Source organism: Pipistrellus kuhlii, unplaced genomic scaffold (genome assembly GCF_014108245.1).
Source record: "Pipistrellus kuhlii isolate mPipKuh1 unplaced genomic scaffold, mPipKuh1.p scaffold_m20_p_3, whole genome shotgun sequence".
Lineage (NCBI taxonomy): Eukaryota > Metazoa > Chordata > Mammalia > Chiroptera > Vespertilionidae > Pipistrellus > Pipistrellus kuhlii.
This window is the reverse complement of record NW_023425529.1, coordinates 86,307,484-86,317,458: the sequence shown is the minus strand read 5'-3', so window position 1 is coordinate 86,317,458 and position 9,975 is coordinate 86,307,484. Positions and strand designations below refer to the sequence as shown.

Here is a 9,975-nt window from a genome sequence, read left to right as displayed (position 1 = left end):
CTGCCCACCCTTGCAGACCTAGTCCCTCTCAACTGCCCTCCCTTGCAGGCATAGTGCCTCCCAACTGCCCTCCCCTACTGGCCATCTTGTCATGGCCATCTTGTGTCCACATAGGGACAGGATCTTTGACCACATGGGGGCAGACAGCTTGTGTGTTGGAGTGATGGTCAATCTGCATATTACTCTTTTATTAGAATAGAGGCCTGGTGCACAGGTGGGGGCCAGCTGGTTTGCCCTGAATGGTGTCCTGGATCAGGGTGGGAGTTCCCTTGGGGCGTGGGGCAGCCTGGGTGAGGGGTCTGTGGTGATTTGCAGGCCAGCCATCCCCCTGGCGACCCAAGTGGAGGCCCTGGTATCTGAAATTTATTTACCTTCTACAATGAAATTTTGCAGCCTGGAGGGGATGGCTGTTCACTCCGTGGCTGCAGCCATTTCTGTTTGGATTTGTTTACCTTCTATCATTGAAACTTTGTAGCCTGAGTGCAGGCTTAGGCCGGCAAGGGCAGGCAGAAAGCTTGGCTTCCTCCATCGCCTGGGAAACCAAAGCCTCTTCCTGCTCTCTGAGGCTGTGGCCATCTTGGTTGGGTTTATTTGCATACTCTCTCTGATTGACTGGTGGGCGTGGCCGGTGGGCGTGGCTGGTGGGTGTGGTGGAATGATGGTTAATTTGCATATTACTCTTTTATTAGGTAGAATTCTTCTCAGGAGTAAATTTGATCAGTTGAAGAAAATAAACATTATTAGGCTTTTTATATAAATTATACTTTTATCCAAAAAGATATATAAACTGATACTTTTAAATTAGTTCCATGATTAGTTTTCTTTATTATTTTTGTATTAGTTTTCTTTAATGCAAAGTAATAGAATGTCTGGTTTTAATTAAGGCTGGTTAAACAAATATTGGTGATTAATATTTATTGGAGATAATAAGGAAGGCTAGTAAGAAAAACAAATGAACTAAATTGAACAGACCAATATACTATATATATTATATTGGAGACTAAATATATGCATGAAAGAAGAGACACATACTTTAAACAGCTTAATTTCCACATTTTAGGTTAATTATTCTCACAAAAAATGTATCTTTCAAGCAGATAAAATCTGTACTTACTTAAAACATCAGTATCTTCTAAGTCCTGAAGAATGAGCTCTTCAGCAGTTTTACTTATTCTTTATTATGTTAATACAGTGAAGAACTGACTCCAGTAATTCAACTAAGTCCTGAAATTTTCAATTATGAAAGTATAAACTTTTTCATTAACACTATGTATCAAATATCCCCTCCTTCATTCCACATAAAAAATGTGAGAAAATGCATAGATGAGATAAAAGGCTATAAAGAGCATAATTCATCTTACACCTGTCAGAATAGCTATCATCAATAAATCAACATGGCAACTGCTGGTGAGGATGTGGAGGAAAGGAAACCATTGTGCACTGCTGGTGGGAATGCAGACTGGTGCAGCCATTGTGGACGACAGTATGGAGTTTCCTCAAAAATTTAAAAATGGTACTGCTTTTTGACCCAGTGATCCCACTTCTGGGAATATATCCTAAGAATCCCAAAACACCCATCAGAAAGGATATATGCATCCCTGTTTATAGCAGCAGCATTATTTACAATAGCCAAGATGAGCGGATAAAAATCTGCGGTACATTTATACAATGAAATACTATGTTGCTCTAAAAAAGGAGGAACTTTTACCCTTTGGGACAGAATGGATGGCCTGGAGAGAATTACGCTGAGCAACATAATCCAGTCAGAGAGAGACAAACGCCATGTCATCTTACTGATATGTGGAATCTAATGAATAAAATAAACTGATGTACAAATGGAACCGGAAGCTTGGATGTGTGGGACAGACTGGATGGTGTCCATGGGGAGAGGAGAAGGGTAACTGGATAAAGAAGGTGAAAGCTTTAGCTGAAGAACATGTGTGCTTACCCTGTGGACACTGACAATACTGTGGTGAAGCCCAAGGGAGCAGGAAACAGGGGAGAGGGGAGAGAGAAGAGGGACACCTGCAAACATTAAAATGTTTTAATAAAATAAAAATAAAAACTGTAAAAAAGGGGAATATTTCAAACAAATATATATGGTAAAAATTTGCTTTTCATTTTCAGATGTTATGAATTATATCTATGATTCTGTTGAATTTCAAAATCACATGAAAAATATCAGGATATTTAGTTTCACTCAAATTAAGTGTGGTTAAGAAGACATAATAATGTAAAAATATTAAATTTTCTCAAATATTATATGTATAGGTTATTGAATCCTAATGAAAACTGAGAATATATCAATAGTTATTTTTTGAAGCTAGGCAAGAGAGTTTTGTGTAGTTTTTTTAAACTTAGTTGAGAAGATTTTGAAATTGCAAAACAGAAAATTGGACTCATTTGAAATTGAAAAATATAAAACTAATACAAAAAACATTAAGATTAGCCAAGATCGGTTTGGCTCAGTGGAAAGAGCGTCACCTTGGGGACTGAAGGGTCCCAGGTTCGATTCTGGTCAAGGGCATGTACCTTGGTTGCGGGCATATCCCCAGTAGGGGGTGTGCAAGAGGCAGCTGATCGATGACTCTCTCTCATCGATGTTTCTAACTCTCTATCTCTCTCCCTTCCTCTCTGTACAAAATCAATAAAATATATTTTTTAAAAAACATTAAGATTAATGGAAAATATAAGATAATTTTGGATAGATCATATGTAAAACACTAAATGTATAAAAAGATAAAATAAATCAATTAAGAAAAGTTGGATTATTCAACAAGTGACACTAGAAACATTAGATAAGTATGTTCAAGAATTTTTCAAATTAGATCTTCATTTTGAAACATAAATTTCCAGTGGGTTAAGAGTTTTGAGGTAAGAAAAGGAATCATAAACAGATTTTTAAAGCATATAAACATTGGAAGAAATATACAAGTGAAAAGATAGCATGTTTGATTTTTTTTTAAAGCATTCCCCCTATAGACCTTTTCACATAAAGTTTTCTTCCATCCATATATATATTCATATTAGAACATTCGTGATTAATGTTAAAAAGCAGGATACAAATATCTATAATAATTAAAGTGTAATATTCTGATTAGATTGGACATCCTTCCAGGACGATGCTGGGATTGCAGCTGCCACTGCTGCGAGGGAAGGATCCAGGCAGCTGGCTGGGAAGGCGTACTCTTGTATGAATTTCATGCTTCAGGCTTCTAGTATATACATAACATGGTATAATCCCAATTTTACCCAAAAAATACACATAAGAATGTGGATGAGTTTTATCTTCAATAACCTTTTATCTTTAATAAGGTGATTTTTGTCTTCAATAAACTTTTATATTTAAATATCTATCAATTTACACTGTTTAAAGATGATCCTAAGGTTAAACATGAGATAAAGACACAAAACACAATGAGAAAGTAAAATATCTCCTGAAAAGTTTCCTCCAATTAAAGGGCTCAAAAGTCCAAAACTTAACACTTACAGCATCACTCTCATCACTCTGGGTTTCTGAGATTGAATCAGTATCTACAGCATCTTTTTCCAAAGAAGAAATGCTGATTTTGTCCAATTTAGTTTCTATTTCTTCATTGATCTTTGTGTCATCAGCATCTTCCATCATCCTTTATAATAAATCACAGAACTAATCAAAGAAAATTAAAGAGGCTAATATGCTAATACAAATTGTGGGTTCTTTAATGTGTCATAATAATCCAACATTGTTCTATATACACATTTTAGTTTAACAAATGTTTATCACACCTGATCATGTCTGTACCATATATTGATATTTAAGAACAATGTTTGACTACAAAATGGTAGTCAAACCATTTCCCTAGACTTTTAATTCTAAGGGAAAAATTACATGGAATAAGCTGGCTTGCCTTCCTGAACCAAGAAACTTCACAGAAAAACACATCATAATAGAAATGATTAATGGAAAAATGCATATGATCAGCTTGAATATTCAGAGATTAAAATACAAGAGAACAACCTAAGTCTATATAAGGGGAAAATATGAGGTTAGTTTCTATTCATTAACTCACGAGTTGTTTATTTTAGCAGAGAGAGCCATGTTTTGCAACAATATATGTAATATTGGATAATTATGGCATGTACAATAAAATCAAAATTTATTTCATTTAAAACTTTTTTAAATATATTTTATTGATTTCAGAGAGGAAGGGAGAGGAAGAAAGAGTTGGAAAAAAAATCAATGATGAAAGGACATCACTAATTGGCTGCCTCCTGCATGCTCCCAACTGGGGATTGAGTCATGTGCCCTGACCTGGAATCAAACCATGATCTCCTGGTTCATAGGTCAATGCTCAATCACTGAACCATGCCAGATGGGCCATTTAAATCTTTAATACTTATAATATATATGCATTAATCAGTATATTTCAGTATAACTTCATGTCATCATCATCATCATCATCATCATCATCACTATCATTGGCTTCCAAGTATTAAGTAGCTGTGACAAGGCAGGCACTAGAAGACATTTGTAAAATGGATAATCTTCAGAGTAACTTAAAAGGTTAAAGCTCATGAGAGTCATTGTATAGATGAGAACACTCAGGTTTGAAGAGGGTACTTAACTGTCCATAGCCATTACATTAATAAGTAATGGGGGCAGGATCATAATTCAGACATCTTGAATTCAAATCCTGTTCTTCATTACCAAATGGTCCCCAAGCTCAAGCTATTCATCTGCTCAGCAATCCTTCCGAACATCTCCTTTTCTAATAATCTTCAAATTATTTATCATAACCCATTAGCAGATCAAAAAGTTAATTTAGTGCCTCTTGATTATCAAGTATTAATGACAGGATAGGATAGAAAATATTAGAATAGGCCAGGGAAAAAAAACACCCTATAATTACATTATATACGCTAAAGATTTGTTTAAAAAACAAACATGTTTCTAAAGTATGTATGTGTGCTTGAATTACAATGTAACCTATTTTTTGTTGTTTTATTGTGGCTCTTGGTAGAAATAATTTTGAAAATAACTGTACTAGTCAGCTATTATTTTATTTTAGAGACTATTCCAAACTTTTATTCCTTCCTCAAGTCCCTGGCCTTTCGACCTCTGAACTCTGTCTTCTTGGATTTGCCTGCCTCCCTCTCTTCCTTCCTCTTTCCCTCCCTCTCTCCCTCTTTTCCCTTCCCTCCCTTCCTCTTTTTTTTTTGCCTTATTTTACTCATCCATCTCAAAATCAGCTTTTTTGGTGGATTCAAGATGGAATTATGCTGAGAAACCAAAGCATGAGATACTTTAGGATTCCATTTCTGTAACATTTTTACATGCCACAATTTTATAAATTGAGAACATATAAGTGGTTGATAAGAGTTGGGAGTTGATTGTGTTGGAAGAAGATGGTTATGATGATAAAAGGCCAACATGAGAGATCCTTATAATGTTGTAACCGTTCAGTATCTTTATGGTGGTAGTAGATAAGTGAATCTATTCAGATAATAAAAATTATATAGGACATATACACACACAAATAAGTACAAGTAAAGCAGATTGCATCAATATAAATATCCTGGTCATGATATTATAATATAGTTTACAAAATATTATCACTGAGAGACACTGGACAGTGTGTACAAGGCTGCATTTGTGTACAAGTATTATTTTTTAAGGCTGCATGTGAATCTACAATTACAGCACTAAAGTGTATAGATATCCTATGTACTCAATAGGAAAACAGATAAATATAATGCAGCCAGGGAATAGAATATTATACTAGTTTTTCAATAAAATAAGCACACTTACTATCCTCCTCAGGTAATATAGCCACAGAAAATAATTTTAAAATGGCAGGTATCAGAGAGATAGGCAGAGTAATATCACTCTTATGTAACCACAACACACCCTTTATTTTAGACAGAACATGCTGGGAGGCATTGAGGAACTTTGATTTTCATTTCATACCTTTATGTTGAGTGATTTTTTAAATCATAAATATGCAGTACATTCCATAATTTTAAAAGCTAGTTTAAATACTCAGTTCATCCACAACCTTTCTCACCTAAAGGAGAACAAAACACCACCACTGGTGCAAAATGTGATTCTGTAATCAAACCAACTTAAAGTGCAAATTCAAAGGTTAGGTGAAACTTTTTTTTAAACCTAATATAAAAGCAGAATACACAGGTATACAAAACTTTATTTAGAAAAGACAGGAAACTAGGGGAAAGGTAAGAGTCACTTCCACTATATGTCTCTCTCTGCTCATCTGCTGATCGTTAGATCAGCCCTGTCCAACTACATATTCGAGCACATTTGTAATCTTAATTTTCTAGTTAGTAGCAACGTTTTAAGAAATAAGAGAAACGGTGAAGTTAACTTCAATAATATATTTTATGTAACTTATTTTATCCAAAATAGTATTTCACATGTATCAGTTAAAAACTGTTATGAAGTTCACCTAAAAAGGCTACATTCTTGTTTCCAACTAAGTAGTCAACATCTGGTGTGCATTGTACACCTACAGCACATTCATTCATCAAACGCGGACTGGCTGCATTTCAAACCCTCAACCGCTTCCTTTAGCTGCAGGTGAGTGCAGCCCTAGACTGATATGACATGGCACAGCAAAACATTTGAAGTTTATATTGAATCACTTAGAATTGGCTAAAGCCGCTAAACGTGGTAATCTTAAGTAACTCTACCTTTCAACCATAGTTTCAACTATAATAAAAGGGGAGCGAAATCTACTTTTAAAAAGTAACCAAATTTATGTATGAAAAAAATAACTAAGAGAAAGAAGAGAGAAGGGGAGTGCGGAAGGCAGAGCACCTTCATTGAGGGAAGGTTAGTCAGAGCATGATCAAGTTTGACTAAGCCACCAAATGGCCCCAAAGTGAGGGGAGCCTGGAGCCTGGAGCCTCGCGCAGCGGCTCGCGGCCCCTCCCTCTCTTGCCCTGAAGCCGGTCAGGACCCAGAGGCTCCGGCTCCTCTGCGCTCCCGCGGCGCTGCTCCTTCCCACCACGACCCCACCTTGGGGGCCAAGCCTTGGCGGGTGGGCGACTCTCGCAGGGGAGGTTGCCTTTTGGGGGCCCGTGTGAGTGACCCCAGCAGGGGGTAACCCACCAGCAGCTAAATCCCTCCATCTTGTGGAAGAGAGCGCCCGAGAAAGCAAACAAACTGTAACCACGGCACAGCCAATCCCCAGGCAGGTGGGCCGCCGTTTGTACGTGTGGCTCCAGCAGGACAAACTACTTCCTTCTGCAATTAGCATGAAGGCTGCATCTCAGGAGCTGGATGAGGAACTTAGGTAGATGTTAATATTTAAGTCTTTTTGGAAATGTAGTTAACAAAAGAACTTATATTGTTTCTGAGCTACCTATACTTATTACTTGCATATAATCAATGTTAAATTGCCTTTGTTCATTCCACAAAAACTTAATCCTGAATAGTGACTTATGGGGTCGGAATTTGAAAGGGAAGCCAATAAAATTGTTTTGCCTTCCATCACAGCAATTTCTTTAAAAACAAACAAACAAAAAAAAGTAAATTATCACTCATTGTCTATAAAAAAATCCTCTAAATGAATGAGTTAGTGGAGTGAGAAATTAGGAAACTTATTTTCTAATTGTTTTACTGTAAAATATTGACGTGATTCTCACTGTTTTAATATTAAATTTTAATTTTATGTATAAATCATGTGATTTAACTTTTACTTAAAATTAATCAAAGATTTTTGTGTGGAACAAATATATAGAATACAAATGTGAAAGTTATTTTAGTTAGTAACAGTATTTCTATTTTTATTGTTTTTAAGTTTGCAAACAAAGAATTAAATTCCAAGAGGAAGTGGCTATGCATAATGGCAAAAGATATCTGACATACAGTAAGCTAAGAGCAAACATTTTAATTGAGCCTTTGAAAGAAAATAGACTCTAATTGCTTGGTAACAATACCATAGTAAACTTGTATTGCATCAACTTAAGAAGTTAATAACATAAAGTGAGAAATCAGTAGATTTTGATATTAAAAGAACATGTTAATGCCTCATTCAAAAAAGATGACTTTTCAAACTAAACTATTCCTGGTTTTAGATCTACTTAAGGTTTAATAGTTTCATTCTCAAGTTCATGATAAATGCTCCTCCCCTTTGTTTTTTAGTTTAGTTTTGTGGCTGATTTATAGACTATTCAAACTCTTCACTTATAAGGGCCAGACTAGCAATATGATGGTGAAATTCAGATGTAAAAAACTTTCAGCTTATTTTATTATAATTAGAAGAAAGTAGGCGTTTCACCATATATCTATATTAATATCTATATATATAAATATATAATCTATTAATAAATCATTTCTAAAACTAATTGTAAATAGCTAATTTAGTAATCAGCTAACTTGAAGATGATGTATAGTTTTGCTTTCTTCATAAATCTTACCTTGCCAAACAAATGGGCCCATTACGAGGGCAGACACGTCATCTTGACCTCCAGGGGGCGTCCACGCAGTCTTCCCCAGTCATGAGGCATATTAACCAAAAATTATAAATTAATAATTAATAAATTATTTAAATTAAAAAAGCCTAACACTAAAGCAAAACCAAACATAAAACAAATTTTAAAAAAGATGCTTTCCAAGGCGCTGCTGGATGCCCTACCTGTGGGAGCCAGAGCCTAAGAGACCTCCGCCATCTGCTTTACAATGCCTGGCCCAACCGCCTCGCCTCCGGTTGTTCCTCTGCTCCGCGCACCAGGCCTCCTGCAGCTCTGCAGCTCCGCGTGGACTGTGGAGAGATCAGAAACAATGTAAAGTTCTTTGTTAACTACTTTCCAAAATGACTAAATATTAACATCGACCCAAGTTCCTCACCTTTCAAGTGTTACCAGGGTGGACGCTGGTTTGCTCTTCCTGCGGGGTTTTGGGTTGTGTCAACGCCGCGCAGAAGACCTTGAGGAAAGTCTGCCAGGCCCTTCGCCAAGGCCCCGGCCGGGCCCCGGGTGTTGCGGCGGGAGAGGCTCGGGGGCTGCCCTCTTGGGGGGGGAGCCGTCCTTGGGAGGGGAGCTGTCAGGGGGGGCTCCCTCCTGGTCTCCGCCTTTGAACAAGCAGCCTTGCTCTCACTGCTAGCGGAAGCGGGATTTGCTGGTGCGGGGGGTGGGGGCGTCCCCACGGGCGGAGCCTGCGGGGCTGGGCCGGCGCGGGGTCCCGGCTGGACGCCTGCACAGGCTCCAGGGAAGAGGGGAGGCGGCGCTGGTATCCAGGCTTGAGCGTTGGCAGTGCATCAAGAGTATGTCTTTGTTTTCACCCCCAGGCAACGGGGGCCCTCACCAGGGATGGTCTGGCGAGCCCGCGCCTGGACGCCTGCACAGGCTCCAGGGGAAGAGGGGAGGCGGGACGTGTCTCCAGGCTGGACGGTGGCAGGGGCCATCGGCGTTATGTCTTTTTTCACCCCAGGCACGGGGGCCTCACCATGGATAGTCTTGGCGAGCCCTCTGCCTGGAGCGCCTGCACAGCCTCAAACGCTCAGGGGAAAGGGGAGGGAGCGATGGTCTCCAGGCGGGAAGGCTGGGCGATGGGCCTTGCCTTTACGTCTCCGCCCACCGGCAGGGGGGGCTCGCCACTGATGTCCGGAGGAGCCCCACCATGCCGGAGACTCCTCGCGGCTGGAAGGGGTGGCGGGCACCAGTGTCAGGGAGGCCTGGTAGGGCCTGACCGGACGTGCGGCCCGGCATCCTCCCCATGCCATCCCGGCCCATGAGTCATGAGGAGGAGCGGTAAGTCACCATTATTCGAGTCGAATGTATGGGGCCCGCCACGGGAGTCCCTGAGGTCATCCGCCCTAAGCCCAATGCGGCGCTGGTCTACTCCACCACCATAGGGGGTCCATGTCCTCCCCGGGCCCCGGGCGGCCTTCGCTGTCGGGAGGCAGGTCTTCGGACCCAGGTCCATCCAGGGCATCCGCATGGCCTCTCCAGGTCGGCCTCTGGTCGGGGTCG

At 39.5% G+C, this 9,975-nt stretch overlaps 1 long non-coding RNA gene across 1 annotated transcript; it reads right to left on the bottom strand.

Annotated features, from left to right (window-relative positions):
* Positions 1–1,180: 1,180 nt before the first annotated feature.
* On the bottom strand, positions 1,181–8,452 carry LOC123653078. Its single transcript, XR_006742709.1, has 4 exons — positions 8,422–8,452; positions 3,491–3,629; positions 1,949–2,025; positions 1,181–1,224 (listed from the first exon to the last, which is right to left on the bottom strand). It is a non-coding gene; the product is annotated as an uncharacterized LOC123653078 (long non-coding RNA).
* Between the last annotated feature and the right edge of the window lie 1,523 nt (positions 8,453–9,975).